Source organism: Lissotriton vulgaris, chromosome 9, assembly GCF_964263255.1.
Source record: "Lissotriton vulgaris chromosome 9, aLisVul1.2, whole genome shotgun sequence".
Classification (NCBI taxonomy): Eukaryota; Metazoa; Chordata; class Amphibia; order Caudata; family Salamandridae; genus Lissotriton; species Lissotriton vulgaris.
The window spans coordinates 60,715,796-60,733,597 of NC_141697.1; positions in this window are offsets into that span (position 1 = coordinate 60,715,796).

Here is a 17,802-nt window from a genome sequence, read left to right on the forward strand (position 1 = left end):
GCAAGTGCTTGCACTGAAAATTACATTCTGCCAATGTTCTCGTCCCCTGTGTTTCTGGCTGCCAAGGGTACGTACTTTATCTGCTATGATCGTGCATATGCATGGTTGCCCGCTGACTTCATGGGCTCATGTTTCATTGCAAATCTGTTGCCTCCGACGTTCACTGTAGATGCCGATTATCACAAGACTAGAATTGTGAGAGGCGTAATTAGCGAAGAGGATACTGCCGGTCAAGAGGCAGGAGACTTTTTCAAGGGTTTCCTCCCGTTTTGGGGACCTATGGTTAATAGTAGGAACCTGAGACAACTGACTCGAGTGGTAGAATCGACAGCTAATATTACAGCCAGTGCCCTTGGCAATATCACCACTGAACTTCAGGCGGAGAGACTCATGACGTTACAAAACCGTATGGTTTTAGATGTCATCTTAGCAGATCGAGGTGGGGTATGTAAGGTGATCCATTCGAGCTGCTGCATTTTCATTCCGGATAACGCTCCGACTGTTTATCAAGCCATCTCGAGGTTACATAAGATCTCCGAATCCATACACGTGGATGAAGGGGATTGGACGTTACTTGGATGGTTTTGGGGTCTGATGTCGACTTGGGGTTGGAAGATTCTGATGATCATCGGAGTCGTTGTAGTGTTCCTGTTCACGTGTTGCCTTTGTGTGCAGTGTGGTCCTGCCTTATGTGGCCTCTGTGCTACAACGTGTATGAGACAGCCACCTGTTACCAAGGGGACTCGATTGGACAGAGCTATGCTACAGCAACATCTCGATGGTCTGATGAATATCGAATATGATTCCGACTAGTGCTTGCCTACATGAGGGCAAAAGGAGCGTCTGAGGTTCCTTGACAATTGTAAGTGGCGTTTTCGACTCGCACGAATATGGTCGAGTCTGGTATCTAAGAACCGCAAATGACGAGTTTAGTAAGTGTGCGCAGTTTCGCTGTGCTAACTTAAACCGTTCGCTTGTTATGTGGGTTTTTCATCTGTACCCACGGGTTCCATCTTAGATACGGCATCCATTTTGTCTCTTGCCCTCAAGTAGCCAGCGAACGGACACTGTCCGCTTCGCGACCCTGGGACTCCCAAGATATCTGCGGAAGACACATGTCCTTTGTAAATGTCTTTATGACGAGGGGGATGTTACTGTAAGGCAGATGGCGCCGCTCGAGGCTCATCTTGCCGCACGGACTTATTGTTTTAGCCGTGCATCTCATTAGGCACGTCCCTTTGATGCCTGTATCTCGTGTTTTCCGATACCTCCCTTTTACACCCTTTCCGATCTCCCCACTGTTTTCGTCTTCCTCTGCACCTGTCTTTGTTCCTATTTCGATCTGTTTTACTACCGATTGGAATGCACTAATGTTGGGAAGATGGGTTTTTAAAGTTGGGAACCGCCAAATGTTTCCGCAACTATGATCCGGACCTTATGTGTTTTCAAAGTGACCAAAGCGACCCCTCTGGGGGATGATGGTGGGAACCGGGTTGTAAACTTTTGTGTGCCATGTTGTCGTATGGGTAAAAACTGTATAAAAGGAGCGATCCACAGAACCAATTTGAAGCAGTCTCCCCAAGTTGCACGTGTGTTGCTTGTCGTGACTACTGTATTCCCTGCAGTAAATAAACCTTGAATCTTTGACGCCGAAGGAAGTGTCCCGTGTCTCTGTGATTCGTACGCCGGAGCAGGTTACCCACGAAGGTTTCAGGTGTTGTGCCCTGGCACCGCTGGGTCCTACAGAACCCAGTCCTTCAGACCAAGACATGGAACTCCCTCCCCATCCACCTTCGGCTGACCCAGGACCATCTCGCCTTCAGGAGACAACTCAAGACCTGGCTGTTCGAGCAGTAGCAGACCCCCTTCCCCAAGCGCCTTGAGACCCTTCCGGGTGAGTAGTGCGCTATACAAATGTCATGATTGATTGATTGATTGATTGATTTTAAATACACAACGTTGATTCGAATACGGCGTGTCAAATACGCGCGTGTTTTTAATCGAAACCACAAACAGACACATAAAAATGTCAATGTGCGTTTGATAAAAATCTTAAATCTACGAAAGTTCTTCACCGATTGATTTGAAATTTTGACACAACGTTGAATTTGAATAAGCGCATTGTTGCATTTTCATACATCCTATTATTATTGTTATTTCCCTTTTAAGCTTTTAGTATTTCCTGTGTATATTTCCCTTTTAAGAACTTGTATATCTTTGATTATGGCACATGCTGTTCTGTGAGAATTCTGTACAACTGTGCCTGGATATAGGATTCTCATTCTACTGGAAGACCTGCAGCTGGTGAAGTACTGTGCTTATTCCTCAATAAATTCTTTTTGAATCCTGATTTATGTACAGTTTTTATTTAAGAATACAAATCGCATGTTTAAGAATACAAATCGCATGGTGAAGCTACACTGGCTCCCAGTGTGTAAAAGAATAATTTTTAAAACACTCTGCGTAATTTTTAAGGCTTTGCACGGACTAGGCCCCCAATGCATGATGAAACTTTTCCAATGGTACAAGCCTATAAGAACCTTAAGATCTGCAGAGCAGGAACTGGTGGTAATCCCAAGAATTAGGAAAGCCCGATGGGGAGGCAGGAGCTTCTCCCTGGGAGCGGGGAAGACCTGGAATGCGCTGCCCCTGAGCCTTAGACAGCTTCCAGACCTCCTTTCATTCAGGAAAGCTCTTAAAACATGGCTCTTCACACACTAACGCCCCAGTTCATACGCACTAGTAATCATTCCAGCGCCAGGACACCTCTGGGTAACAGTGCGTTTTAAAAATGTAAAAAATAAATAAATAAATAAATATATACTCAACGTTGGATTTGAATATGCGTGTGTCAAATACACATGTGTTTTTAATCTAAAGGACGAACAGGCCCTATTGATTGGGTTGCTGCGCAATAACTACGATAGACGCATAGAGACAATTGTCTACATATATTAGGATGGACAGTTGGTGTCAGGATGGCAGACCGGGAAGTGGGTGGAGGGAGGGGAGAGGAGTTGGTTCACTTTGCAACATTAGCGCATGTTTATATATACACAACCTTGGTTTTGAATACGTGCGTGTCCAATACGCGCGCGTTTTTAATCGAAAGGCCGAACAGACCCTATCGATTTGGTTGCTGCGCAACAAATACAAGGAGCGCATATAAACAATAGTCTACATATATTAGGATGGACAGTTGGTGTCAGGGTGGCAGACAGGGAAGTGGGTGTAGGTAGTGGGGAGGAGTTGGTTCACTTCGCAACATTAGCGCGTCAGACCGGGTAGTTGGGTGGAGGGAGGGGGAGGAGTTGGTTCACTTGGCAACATTATGAAAGGACGCATAGAGACAATAGTCTAAACACATTAGGACGGACAGTTGGTGTCAGGATGGTAGACCGGGAAGTGGGTGGAGGGAGGGGGAAGGAGTTGGTTCACTTTGCAACATTAGCGCGTCAGACCGGGTAGTTGAGTGGCGGGAGGGGGAGGAGTTGGTTCACTTGGCAACATTAAGAAAGGACGCATAGAGACAATAGTCTACATATATTAGGATGGACAGTTGGTGTCAGGATGGCAGACTAGGAAGTGGGTGGAGGGAGGGGGGAGGAGTTGGTTCTTTTTGCAACATTAGCGCGTGTTTATATATACACGTTGGATTCGAATACACATGTGTCCAATACGTGCGTGTTTTTAATCAAAAGGCCGAACAGACCCTATCGATTTGGTTGCTGCGCAACAAATACAAGGGACGCATATAGACAATAGTCTACATATATTAGGGTGGACAGTTGGTGACAGGATGGCAGACCAGAAAGTGGGTGGAGGGAGGGGGGGAGGAGTTGGTTCACTTTGCAACCTGAACAGACCCTATTGATTTGGTTGCTGCGCAACAAATACAAGTGACGCATATAGACAATAGTCTACATATATTAGGATGGATAAAAACATATTGTATACCCACAAGCATTGTGAAATTAAACATATTACAAACATGCGCTTACTCTTTTCTTTCTCTTCCATTTAACCAGACTGAGCCACAGCAACGCGTGGCCGGGTACAGCTAGTATGTATATATATATATATATATATATATATATATATATATATATATATATATATTACGAAATCCAAAGACTCCCCAACCTCCGAACGGCTATGGCGAGACACACGAACTCCAGTTGTTGTGATTCAGTTATTTTTTATTCTTGTATGCTTGCTGTGCTCCCACAATCTGTCATTACGCGTGGCCTTGATCACATGTAAACCAGCCAACGAAAGATCTGACTTTTAAATGCACACCCCACCATTTTCTCATGGTTCAAAATTAGACAATTAGACATAGAGAAAACACTTGGCATGCATCTACCATTGTTTTAAAAGGAAACTCTGCACTTTAAATCTCTTTATCGTGACTGGCATATTTTTGGCTTTGTATGTAAGAAAAAAATGACACATATAATATATATATTCACTTAAAAAACCATAGGTTTCGGGCCTTATATAGTTAGGAAATACCATTTAAAAAACCATTGAAATTGCTTCTATATAGTTAGTTGTACTAACTATATTTCGTGCACTTGCAATCCACTGCTGATTATGCCACATATTATGGTCAGTGACATCACTGATGACATCTCAAATGACATCACTGATAACATCTCATTTGACATCACTGATGACATCACTGATGACATCATCCAGTGACTGTGTGTTTCTGTAAAGTTTAAATATGTTTTACATATTGAAGAATGAGTGGATGTAAAAGTGTCTGGATTAAGGATTTACTATGTGCGTGACTGACTGAATGAGTGCGTGATTAAATGTGTCTTACTAAATGCATGGGTTAGTGACTAAACTGTCTGAATGTGTGCATCTGTATGTCTGTTGTTGTGTAAGCTGCTGCATGTGTTAATCAGTAGCTATGTGAGTGGCTCTAAGGGTTTTGATTGGTTGCCCAAGTATTTGAATGGAAGACTGAGTGTGTGTGTGTGGGTGGCTGGGAGGTGTGTGACTCTGTGCATAGATGTGTGAGCAGTTGATTCACTAGGTGTATGAGTTCAAGAGTGCATGTGGAAACAGCTATATGGGCGGTTGACTGTGTGCATGGGTGTGTTGGTGAGTGAATTGATATCTCAGTGCTACATGTGCAAGTAAGTACATATGTAAAACACAGTGCATGTGAGAATTGGGATATATAAATGACTATACATGAGAGCCAGTGAATGTGCGAGTGGCTATATGGATCATTGTGTACTTGTATCAGTGATTGTATAAGAGAGTAAGTATGTGTTAGTATATGTTTGAATAAGTAAGGTGTTGTGTGTATAACTGTATAGTTGAGGAAGGCATGACTAACTAGGTGTGTGAGTAACTCCATGGATGAGTGGCAATGTGTGAGTGTCTGTATAGGTGTATGAGTGCATATGATAGTGTTGTATTGATGAGTGACTGTATGTATGAGTGATTCTATGGGTGAATGAGTGAATGTGTGTGTAGACCTAGGAATCAGTGAGTGCGTTTGTAGTAACTGGTACTGGTGTGTCAATGGTTTCAAGAATGGTAGTCTGTATTTAACACTGGGTGTATCAAAGGTTATATTAGAGTGTGAGGAGGTGCATCATATTATCACATGAATGATATCATCAGTGATTGATCAGTGATGTCAAATGAGATGTCATCAGTGATGTCATCAGTGATGTCATCAGTGATGTCATTTGAGATGTCATCAGTGATGTCATCAGTGATGTCACTGACCATGTCATGAATGATGTAATATGTGACATCATCAGCAGTGGATTGCGGGTGCGGGAAATATAGTTAGTACAACTAACTATATAGGAGCAATTTCAATGGCTTTTTAAATGCTAATTCCTAACTATATAAGGCTTGAAACCTATGGTTTTTTTAAGTGAATTTGCAAGGTTTTTAAAATGCTAATTCCTAACTATATAAGGCCTCAAACCTATGGTTTTTAGGTGAATTTGCAAGGTTTTTTAAATGCTAATTCCTAACTATATAAGTCCTGAAACCTATGGTTTTTTTAAGTGAATTTGCAAGGTTTTTTTAAATGCTAATTCCTTACTATATAAGGCTTGAAACCTATGGTTTTTTCAGTGAATTTGCAAGGTTTTTTAAATGTTAATTCCTAACTATATCAGGCGTGAAACCTATATTTTTTTTCAATAAATTTCAAAGGCTTTGTAAATGCTAATTCTATTCACGGATAACGTTTATATATGTTATTATCCTTCTGGGACCACCTGAGCAGCCATCTTGTTTCTCAAGAGAAGTGAGGCACAAGAGAGCACAAAACAAGAGTGGAAAACGCAAAAAGGGGGCAGGGATGAGACCCCCTGACCCCCTAGCCCTTCTCAGGGGGTCCCAGAAGGACCACCAAGTGCAAAGAATTTTTTTTTTTAAATCGCTGGGTACGCGCACTGCACACGTACCCTACGCGTACGTTGCGCGTACCCTGTGATTTTGTTTTTGTTTTTGTTTTTCTTTGCCCTTGGGGGTCCTTTTGGGACCCCCTGAGAAGGGCTAGAGGGTTGGGGGGTCTCTACCCTGCCCCTTTTCGTGTTTTCCACTCTTGTTTTGGGCTCTCTTGTGCCTCAGTTCTCCAGAAAAACAAGATGGTGGCCAACACTTCCTGGTTTGGACAGTTTGGAATGCTGACAGTCGACTGCCAGCCAATCAGAAACTCGCTCGCGCACGTAAGGGTACGCGCATGTACGCGTACCGTACGCGTACGGTGCGCCTACGGTGAGCGCATAAAGATATATAATTTTATCAAATTCCATTTTCTCAACAACTACTGGAGGGATTTTCACCAAATATAGAAAAGGCACTACTGCATACCTGTCCCTACCATTTTGCCAAGTTTGGTGTAATTCCGTTCAGCCGTTCGGGCTGTAGCCGTGTCTAAAAGTCCCATAGAAAATGCCATTTGAAAAATTTCAAATTCAATTTTCTCAAGAACTACTGGAGGGATTTTCACCAAACATAGCAAAGGCACATCTGCATACCAGGTCCTACCATTTTGCCAAGTTTGGTGTAATTCCATTCAGCCGTTCGGGCTGTAGCCGTGTCTAAAGGTCCCTAGGCGAATATTCATTGGGAAAACACGTTTTGGGACCCCCCTTTCGGCCCCCGCTTGACGAATCCCCCCGAAACTTTCAGGGAAGGAGCGGAGCTGGCCAAAATTCTGGAAAATTACACACAGATTCCTCAATCTGCGCCAAAGTTATTCCCAATAGAATGTTGAGCGCATATAGATATATAATTTGCTCAAATTCATTTTCTCAACAACTACTGGAGGTATTTTCACCAAATATAGAAAAGGCACTACTGCATACCTGTCCCTACCATTTTGCCAAGTTTGGTGTAATTCCGTTCAGCCGTTCGGGCTGTAGCCGTGGCTAAAAGTCCCATAGAAAATGCCATTTGAAAAATTTCAAATTCAATTTTCTCAAGAACTACTGGAGGGATTTACACCAAACATACAAAAGGCACTGCTGCATACCAGTCCCTACCATTTTGCCAAATCTGGTATAATTCCGTTCAGCCGTTCGAGCTGTAGCCTTGTCAGAATGTCCCTATGGAAATTAACATGGGGAAAACACGTTTTGGGACCCCCCTTTTTTCTCGGCCCCCGTCTGACGAATCCCCCCGCAACTTTCAGGGAAGGAGCGGAGCGCAGCGAGGCAAATTTAAGGAAAATTACAGGCAGATCCCTCAATGGGCGCCAAAGTTATTCCCAATAGAATGTTCGGAATTTCCTATGGTAACTAGGACCTAACTATATATACCTACTGGCGACCGCCAGTAGGTAATAAATATATATAAATAAATATATATATAAATAAATATATATATATATATATATATATATATATATATATATATATATATATATATATATATATATATATATATATATATATATATATATATATATATATATATATATATATATATATATATATATATATATATAGTGGCATAGATGTGCTGAACGATTATTATCTCAAGCTTGGTTGGCTGTTTTTAATAGGGTAGAGAGAACTTTTCATATTTATGCTTGTTGTGACATAGTTTTGTATTCAGTTACAGTTCCAGGCACTGAAATGAGATACTATGACATACCTGGTCGATGCAAGAATGCTTTACAATCCCTCCTTGCCAGGTAATACCACAAGAAGGAGGTATGGCGTGTCCTGGCCTGGGGACAAGCTGCCTTTAGTAAACAAGGTGCAGAGAGAAACATTATTTCAGGCCCCAGATATTCTCTGCTTTGTGAGTAAAGGTGAAACAGTATCAGATGTTTGTGGGCAGCACTCAGAGGGGCTATTGTTTCTGGCCTAGGACTCCTTGGCGGCTCAGCTCTGGTTACGGTGTCCTCATGCTTGGCGCTGTTCGGTGGTTCCTGCTCTCCCCTGGCACCATTCGTGTCACTGGGTGACATTGTTGGCACGTCTGGTATGCCACCTTCAAGGGAGGACTGAGCACCCTGGGCCAACTACCTGTGCAACTAAATAAATAACAATTCCCTGAAATGTGCTGATGTCTGGAAGGCAATCAGCGAGTCGACTCTTATCGTGAGGTCAGGGAGGGGTGATAGAGATCAACTTAAGTTGGGAGTGAAGGTGGTATGAACTTGCACTAAGTGAGAAATTATCAATTCTGATGGGGTTTCGTGAGTGTGAAGAACTGGTTGCACACTGAGGAATTCAGTAACATGGCAAAGACATTGATGCGTCTCATGCTCAATTGTGAGTGTGACACAAAAAGGGTGACGCAAGTGCCAATGTGTAATCAGCGAAAACGGCGCAACCTTTAATTGGTGAACAGATATATACAGTGAGTATAGGTGGTTCACAGCAGTAATTTACAATTTTTTAAGATGGAGACAGTAATTTGGTAGAACCACAGGGGATAATGCGCTATCAGTTGCATTTACACGTTGCGACGTTTTCGCTGATTACACATTGTCACTTGCGTCGCCACTTTTTGTGTCACACTCACAATTGAGCACCAAGTACAATTCTGGTTGCTTTCACATTTCCTTGCCTACAGTGCTGCTACAACTGTACCTACTTTATTGTGTTTTCAAAATATATGATGCCAAAGTGAACTTTTCAAAAAACAATTCAATCAGAGTCTCCCCTTTTTCCTTTCATGCGATGTGTTGTATATGCATTTCTAACTGTCCTCATCAATCATACCAGTTGAGATATTGTTATTTTACCTCTGAGATGAATTCAAGCATTCCACCCATCACTGTTTTGCATATTTATTTGTGTCATCCTAAATGGGACATTTATGCCCAGACGGTGGTTCCTTGCACACTGTCACTGGAACCAAGCTGTACCCAGCTGATGAGCCCATCACTAGTGTGAAACCAGTCCTAAATTGATTCTGTTCTGGCTCAGGGAGGACCTGGCTCGGATGTTTGGGAGGGACTGTTCCTATTAGAGCCGGATAAAGAATGATTGGCATATGGCTGGATCCAACCTGATCGTGGTGTGCACAATAAGGATGGGTTTGGGATGCGACCTGAGTGATTACCAGTGGCTGAGATGAATTCAAGCATTCCATCCAACATTGTTTTGTATACTTATTTTTTCCAACGGGGAGCTTTATGATAGTCAAGAAGCGGCCAGTAACATCAGCCGCCACCAGGTGGCACCGCATGATTGAATAGCCAGAAATGAGAGCCAGGACATGTTTTTTTAGGTTTCGCCTATTATCATTCGCTTGCGAATGTAATAGGCGAAAATTCAAGGGCTCGATCGACTTGTCAAACCACTGCGGTTTCTTCACAGTGCATGTGAGTCACGTGACCACAAAAGCGGGTCACATGACCACACAAGCACGCGCATCTCCCTAATCCGCCTGCCACACTTCTCCTCCCCTCGCTCGCATTCCTGCCCCCCCACCAGGCTCTCCCGCCCCCATCCGGCTTCCCTCCGCGCATCTGCCTGCCACACTTCTCCTCCCCTCGCTCGCATTCCCGCCCCCCCCCACCAGGCTCTCCCGCCCCCATCCGGCTTCCCTTGGACCCTCTTAAGCCTTACGTCACAGACAAAACCTTCTGTTCTAAATGGACGGCAGGATCACAACACAAACGTTTGAAGTGCTTCAGTTCGGAGTTAAGTTCTGTATTTCATGTTAGGCTTCTCGATGCAGCCACAGCCTGACCGATCCCGTTAGAGCTCTATTCTCCCAGCACATTGACACCAACATTTCATGCTTCTGCACATTCTCACAAGCATCAATACTCCCCAGCATGCCCTTGCGCACACAATCACTACATCATCCCGTTTCCTTAATAAGCAAGCCCTTTGTCAAAGGGCGGCTCCGGTGAATGCCTTAGCTCCACTTCTACTGCCGGCTCTTGTCTGGAACACTTGTCTCCTTTATGTTTTCACTTTTTTCCCCTTGTTATTTATAGTGATGGTTTCCGTGTTTTTCTAAGCAATCCTATCGCTGTTGCAATTTGCACATTCCATCATGGCGCCTACACTTGAGTCCTTTGTCTATGCTCACTGCACCATAACCGGATATAGTTTTCCGGGACAGCCTACCACTGCCAGTACGCCGATTATGGTGACCTGGATGAGAGCGTTTGATATCGAGCATTTTTTGCTAAAAGTAAGCGAAAGATTCATCATTGCACCATCCTATGTTCTAACTTTACTTGCATGATATTTTTAAAATAATGGGAGCACTTTTCAGTCTACTATTTTGAATAGCTGTACCTCTCTGTGAGGTATTAAACACAGCGCGCCTCCTGAACTACTGCTGAACACGATTTTCGTTACGTTTTTTATGTCTCATTTGGAGTATATGTGGACACCGGGCTTTACTATTTACATTTACTTTACAATTAATACACCTTCTCATTCGGTCTTTCTCACCCGCCTCTCATTTTATATACCCGACACTAAGTCGGTCACATTTTCATCCATGATTCGAGCTTTTGCATGTATTTATTTAACTACTTTCGTTAAGTAGTCTTCAGGTATCGACTATAGCCATATATTTTTGTATCGTTTCACAGAATACCCCTGATGAAGAACCTAGTGTCCGAAATGCATTGGGTGAATTTGAATTAATACAAAGCACATTTTTTCAATATTCTCATTTGGACACAACTTCATAAAAAAAGCGCCCAGCCCCTCCTCCCTCCACTCATTTGCTGCTAGTCACACACCAACGCGAGTATAAACAGTCGCTTTAAACACATGCTTGACAGGCCTGTTCGGCTGCTTCACACAAGTTTATCTTTCACACCATCTGCCAGCGCCTTGCTGCATGAATCAGTTCGTCCGTCGCTTCTTTTTACCTCCCCCCCAACCCCCCCCCCCTTCTTGGCCCTTCTTTGACATTATCTACTGCTGATCAAAGGGTCATATAGGAATAAACAAACGCTGGAGCAGTTTTAAGCCGCTATCACGGGATAAACATACCTCCACACAGTATCACTACCCGCATTTATTCGGCTTCTGGACGTTTCATTTTGCCCTTTATTAATTTGCATACTTAAAGGCAATTGTACTCTAGTACAGCTTTATAAACTGCTTTATAAACTGTGCACAAGGCAAACTCGGAGCCTCATATTTAGCACGCACCTCCCCATCTTTCCCCCCAAAAATCCACATGCATGCTTTTTTACTATCAAAACTTCCTTCAAACAGGGATCCTACCAAGAGCCCATTTCTGACTCTTACCTCTTTATTCTACATCATGCCCCTTACCTCTGCCCTATATTAATACTACTCTGAGAAAACCCCTCTTCCCTGCCCTTACTTCCCATTTCTCCTGTATGTAAGTCTATCCCAGCTTCTCCCCTACCTGCTAAAATTAAGGCCTGTTGCACCTTAACCTAATTTCTCCCAGTAGCGCAACTTACTTTAACTACAGATTTAATTTACACTACAAACAAGTCATCCTCCCACCAAAGACAAAGCACTGCCTGCTCCAAATCGCTGCTCCACCAAAATATTAATCGCACTGTTATGGTAGAAAACACGTATAAGGGTGCGTTCAGGTCTATGTTAGTGCTAGTTAAGAGTGGTATACATAAACACAGACGTGCTGTTTCTTTAGGTTGCTAATACAACACTAGCATTATTCCGCAGAGTACTCCTACCCACATGCTAATCGGTTGCGCCACATTTACTTCAACAACCAGGAATTAATTTTGCTTTTCATAGCCCACACAGATGCACTGAACAACTTTCCACTACCTCCCATGACAATGTGCAGGGCTTATAACCACACAACCTTTTGCCCCTTGCTTTTTTCCCTTCCCCTATCGGACCCCTCCCACCCACAATTCCAAGTTGCTGCTGATGCGCACATTTATTTATCTTCGCACTCTGGCACCACAATAATCTTGCGCACAGCATTAGCCCGCAGCGTCACGCTGCCCCTCTACTAATGCGCTCTTGCCCCGGGTATTTGCCCTTACTTCCTATTCTTATGTATCTCTTGCGGTGACTTACACCAGCTTCCCCGCACATACTTTAAACACTGGCGTAACGAAAAGTGAGGGGGCCTCCCTGCACGGTACTTAGGGGGCCCCCCTTCGGGCTCAATCAGGAGCTCTTCCAGCCAGAGTTCAGTGCAGAGGCGGCCCCTTGGAGCACTGCGGGGGCCTGTGTTACGCCCCTGACTTTAAAACCACCTGAGCTCGCTTTTTCCCTCAAAGCCACTCGTTCCTCTCTTTACTCTTCTACCGTGTTGGTTACATTGTAATGTGTCTATTACCAACAGTGATAACATATCAAGTTGCAACCCGCAAAACACTTTCCTTCCCACCCACTCCTTCCTCGCTCCATTCTGTGCCTATGTTGGTTACATTGCACTGCCTGTATTCCCAACAGTGTAAGGATCACACGCCGCAACCCGCAAACACTGCATTAGACATACAACATGCACACAGACCATTCTGTGCCCCTGTTGGTTACATTGTGATGTAACTATAAACAAGCACTGGCGTTGCCAATAGGTTTCGCATTTGGAAAGTTGGAGCTATTGGTTTTGTAAATGACATTTTATATTTATATATCGTTATTGGCATTGTCAATAACAATATATAAATATAAAATGTCATTTACAAAACCAATAGCTCCAACTTTCCAAATGCGAAACCTATTGACAACGCCAGTGCTTGTTTTGTTTGGAAGGAGAACCATTCATTACTGTGCTCTCTATCTGCATTTGGAGTCTGCCCACATCAATCACAGTCCTCAGTTGATGCACTCACCATCAGTCCTGTGTTTGCTTCAACATCAATCTTTCTATAATTATGTGCCCACATTTAGGCCCTCCATCTCTGTGCCCACATTCAGCCTTCTATTTCTGTGCCCACCATCAGCCCTCTATCTCTGTGCCTACATGCAGCCTTCTATTTATGTGCCACCATCAGCCCTCTATCTCTGTGCCCACATTCAGCCATCTATTCCTGTGCCCACCATCAGCCCTCTACTTCTGTGCCCACCATCAGCCCTCTACTTCTGAGCCCACCCACAGCCCTCTGGTTCTGTGCCCATATTCAGCCCTCTATTTGTGTTCCCTCCACCAGTCCTCTATTTCTGTGCCCACCATCAGCCCTCTACTTCTGTGCCCACATTCAGCCTTCTATTTCTGTGCCCACATTAGCCCTCTATTCTTGTGCCCACCATCAGCCCTCTATTTCTGTGCCCACATTCAGCCTTCTATTTCTGTGCCCACCATCAGCCCTCTGTTCCTGTGCCCACCATCAGCCCTCTACTTCTGTGCCCACCTTCAGCCCTCTGGCTCTGTGCCCATATTCAGCCCTCTATTTATGTGCCCACCATCAGCCCTCTATTTCTGTGTCCACATCAGCCCTCTATTCATGTGCCCATATTCAGCATTCTATTTGTGTGCCCACCATCAGCCCTATGTTTCTGTGCCCACCATCAGCCCACTGTTCCTGTGCTCCCATCAGCCCTCTATTTCTTTGCCCACATCAGCCCTCTATTTCTATGCCCATTATGAAACCACCTATTTCTCTGCCTATTTATGAGCCCACCATCTGCCCTCTGTTTCTGTACTCACCATCAGCCCTCTATTCCTGTGCCCACCATCAGCTCGGTGTTACTGTGCCCACCATCAACCCTCTATTTATGTGCCCACCATCAAGCCCTCTATTCCTGTGCCCACATCAGCCCTCTATTCATGTGCCCACATTCAGCCCTCTATTTCTGTGTCCACCATCAGCCCTCTATTCATGTGCCCACATCAGCCCTCTATTCATGTGCCCACATTCCACCCTCTATTTATGTGCCCACATTCAGCCCTCTATTTCTGTGCCCACATCAGCCCTCTATTCGTGTGCCCATATTCAGCCTTCTATTTATGTGCCCACCATCAGCCCACTGTTCCTGTGCCCCCATCAGCCCTCTATTTCTGTGTCCATTATGAAACCACCCATTTCTCTGCCCATGAACATTTCTGTGCCTTCCATTGACACTCTTGCATTTCTGTGCCCACCGCCAGCCCTCTATTTCTGTGCCCATATTCAGGCCTCTGTTCCTGTACCCATATTCAATCAATCAATCAATCAGATCATTTAATTAGCGCACTACTCACCCGGAGGGTCTCAAGGCGCTAGGGGAGGGGGATCCGCTACTGCTCGAACAGCCAGGTCTTGAGCTGCTTCCTGAAGGCGAGGTGGTCCTGGGTCAGGCGGAGGTGGGTCGGGAGGGAGTTTCATGTCTTGGCGGCGAGGTAGGAGAAGGACCGTCCCCCTGTGGTGGTTCTTCGGATTCGGGGGACGGTGGCGAGGGCGTGGCCGGTCGATCGAAGCTGGCGTTTGGGAGTGTAGAAGTTGAGGCGGCTGTTGAGGTATCCTGGACCTTAGTTGTGTAGGGCTTTGTGAGCGTGGGTGAGGAGACGGAAGGTGATTCTCTTGTTGACCGGGAGCCAGTGCAGGTCTCTCAGGTGTTCGGAGATGTGGCTGCGACGGGGGATGTCCAGGATGAGTCGTGCAGAGGCGTTCTGGATCCGCTGAAGTCTCTTCTCGAGTTTGGCGGTGGTTCCTGCATAGAGGGAGTTGCCGTAGTCCAGACGGCTGGTGACGAGGGCCTGGGTGACCGTCTTCCTGGTCTCGGTGGGGATCCACCGGAAGATCTTACGTAGCATGCGCAGGATGTTGAAACACGACGAGGAGACGGCGTTGACTTGTCTGGTCATGGAGAGGGAGGAGTCCAGGATGAAGCCTAGGTTGCGTGCGTGGTCTGTTGGTTTGGGTGCGCTGCCTAGGGCAGGGGGCCACCAGGAGTCGTCCCAGGTGGAGGGTGAGGATCCCAGGATGAGGACTTCCGTCTTGTCCGAGTTCAGTTTCAGGTGACTGTTCTGCATCCATTCGGCTACCTCTTTCATCCCTTCGTGGAGGTTGGCTCTGGCGGTGGCGGGGTCGTTGGTGAGGGAGAGGATCAGCTGGGTGTCTTCGGCGTAGGAGATGATATTGAGGTTGTGCTGGCGTGCGATGTCTGCGAGGGGGCTCATGTAGACGTTGAAGAGGGTTGGACTGAGCGAGGAGCCTTGAGGAACGCCGCAGATGGCTTCGGTGGCTTCAGATCTGAACGGGGGGAGGCGATCTCTCTGTGTCCTTCCGGCGAGGAAGGAGATGATCCACTCCAGTGCCTTCTCCTGGATTCCGATGTTGCTGAGTCGCTTCACTAGTGTGCGGTGGCAGACAGTGTCGAAGGCCGCGGAGAGGTCTAGGAGGATGAGGGCTGCTGTATCTCCGTTGTCAAGCAGGGCTCGGATGTCATTGGTGGCTGCGATCAGGGCGGTCTCGGTGCTGTGGTTGGCCCGGAAGCCAGACTGTGAGAGGTCGAGGGATCCGTTTGTCTCGAGGAAGGCGGCCAGCTGCTTGTTGACGGTCTTCTCGATGACTTTTGCAGGGAACGGGAGCAGCGAGATTCAGCCCTCTATTTATGAGCCCACCATCAGCACTCTATTCCTGTGCCCACATCAGCCTGCTACTTCTGTGCCCACCGCCAGCCCTCTGTTTCTGTGCCCACCATCAGCCCTCTGTTTCTGTGCACACCATCAGTTCACTGTTCCGGTGCCCACCATCAACCCTCTAATTATGTGCCCATCATCAGCCCTCTATTCCTGTGCCCACATCAACCCACTACTTCTGTGCCCACTATCAGACCTCTATTTCTGTGCCCACATCAGCCCGCTACTTCTGTGCCCATATACAGCCATCTGGTCCTGTGCCCATATTCAGCCCTGTAATTATGTGCCCATATTCAGCCCTCTATTAATGAGCCCACCATCAGCCCTCTAGTTATGGGGCCACCATCAGCCCTTTATTCCTGTGCCCACATCAGTCTGCTACTTCTGTGTCCATATTCAGCCCTCTATTTCTGTGCCCTTATTCAGTCCTGTATTTATGTGCCCATATTCAGCCCTGTATTTATGTGCCCATATCCAGCCCTCTATTTTGAGTCCATCATCAGCCCTTTATTTCTGTGCCCACCATCAGCCCTCTACTTCTGTACCCACCATCAGCCCTCTAATCCTGTGCCCACCATCAGCCCGGTGTTCCTGTGCCCACCATCTGCCCTCTATTTATGTGCCCACCATCAGCCCTTCATTTCTGTGCCCATATCATATTCAGCCCTCTATTTCTGTGCCCATATTCAGCCCTCTATTTCTGTCCCCATATTCATCCCTCTGTTTATGTACCCACCATCATGCCTTTATTTATGTGCCCATATTCACCACTGTATTTATGTGCCCTCCACCAGCCCTCTATTTCTGTGCCCATTATGAAAGCACCCATTTCTCGGCCCATTAACATTTCTGTGCCCTTCCATTGGCACTCTTGCATTTCTGTGCCCACCATCAGCCCTTAGTGTCTGTGCTCCTCACCGGTCCCGCCTTTATGTGGTCTGCATCAATGTTATGGTCATGTTCCAACATCAGCCCGCCATTTCCTTGCCTTCGTCATGTCTGTCCCCACCCATCACCGGTCCTGGATTGCTTTCATCATCATCATTCCTGCATCTCAGTTCCCATCAACCCTCCTGCATGTCCACCTGATGGATCAGCCTTAGGTTCCTGGTACTGAGGCCAGCCCACTGTTTCTGTCCCCACCCTCAGCATCTATTTATGTGTCCAATATTAACCCCACCGCTGTACGGCTGTCATCTATTCTATGCCCAACCATCAATCCCTTGCCCAATTCCCCCTCGTCACTTTTAACTCCATCTAGAACAGTAGTAGTTGACAAGCATGATGATGAGGCACACGTTTTAAAACAATGAGACGGGCACTAATGAGTGAGACACACTTTTAACACAATGAGACGGGCACTAATGAGTGAGACACACTTCGGATAGTGAAGGAATAGGGAATACTTTGCCTCAAACGAGAGTGCACTGGCTGAAAATAATGCAATCACCTTTGTCTTGTAGTACAACAGAAAAAAACTATCCTGGAATGCCTCTTTTTGGAATGCCTCTTTCTGGAATGCATCTTCCTGGAATGCCTCTTCCTGGAATGCCTCTTTCTGAAATGCCTCTTCCTGGAAGGCTTTTTCCTTCAATGCTTCTTCCTGAAATGCCTCTTTTTGGAATGCCTCTTCCTAGAATGCCTCTTCCTGGAATGCTCCTTCCTGGAATTCCTCTTTCTGAAATGCCTCTTCCTGGAATGCCCCTTCCTGGAATGCCTCTTCCTGAAATGCTTCTTCCTGGAATACCTCTTTCCGGAATGCCTCTTCCTGAAGTGCTTCTTCCTGTAATACCTCTTTCT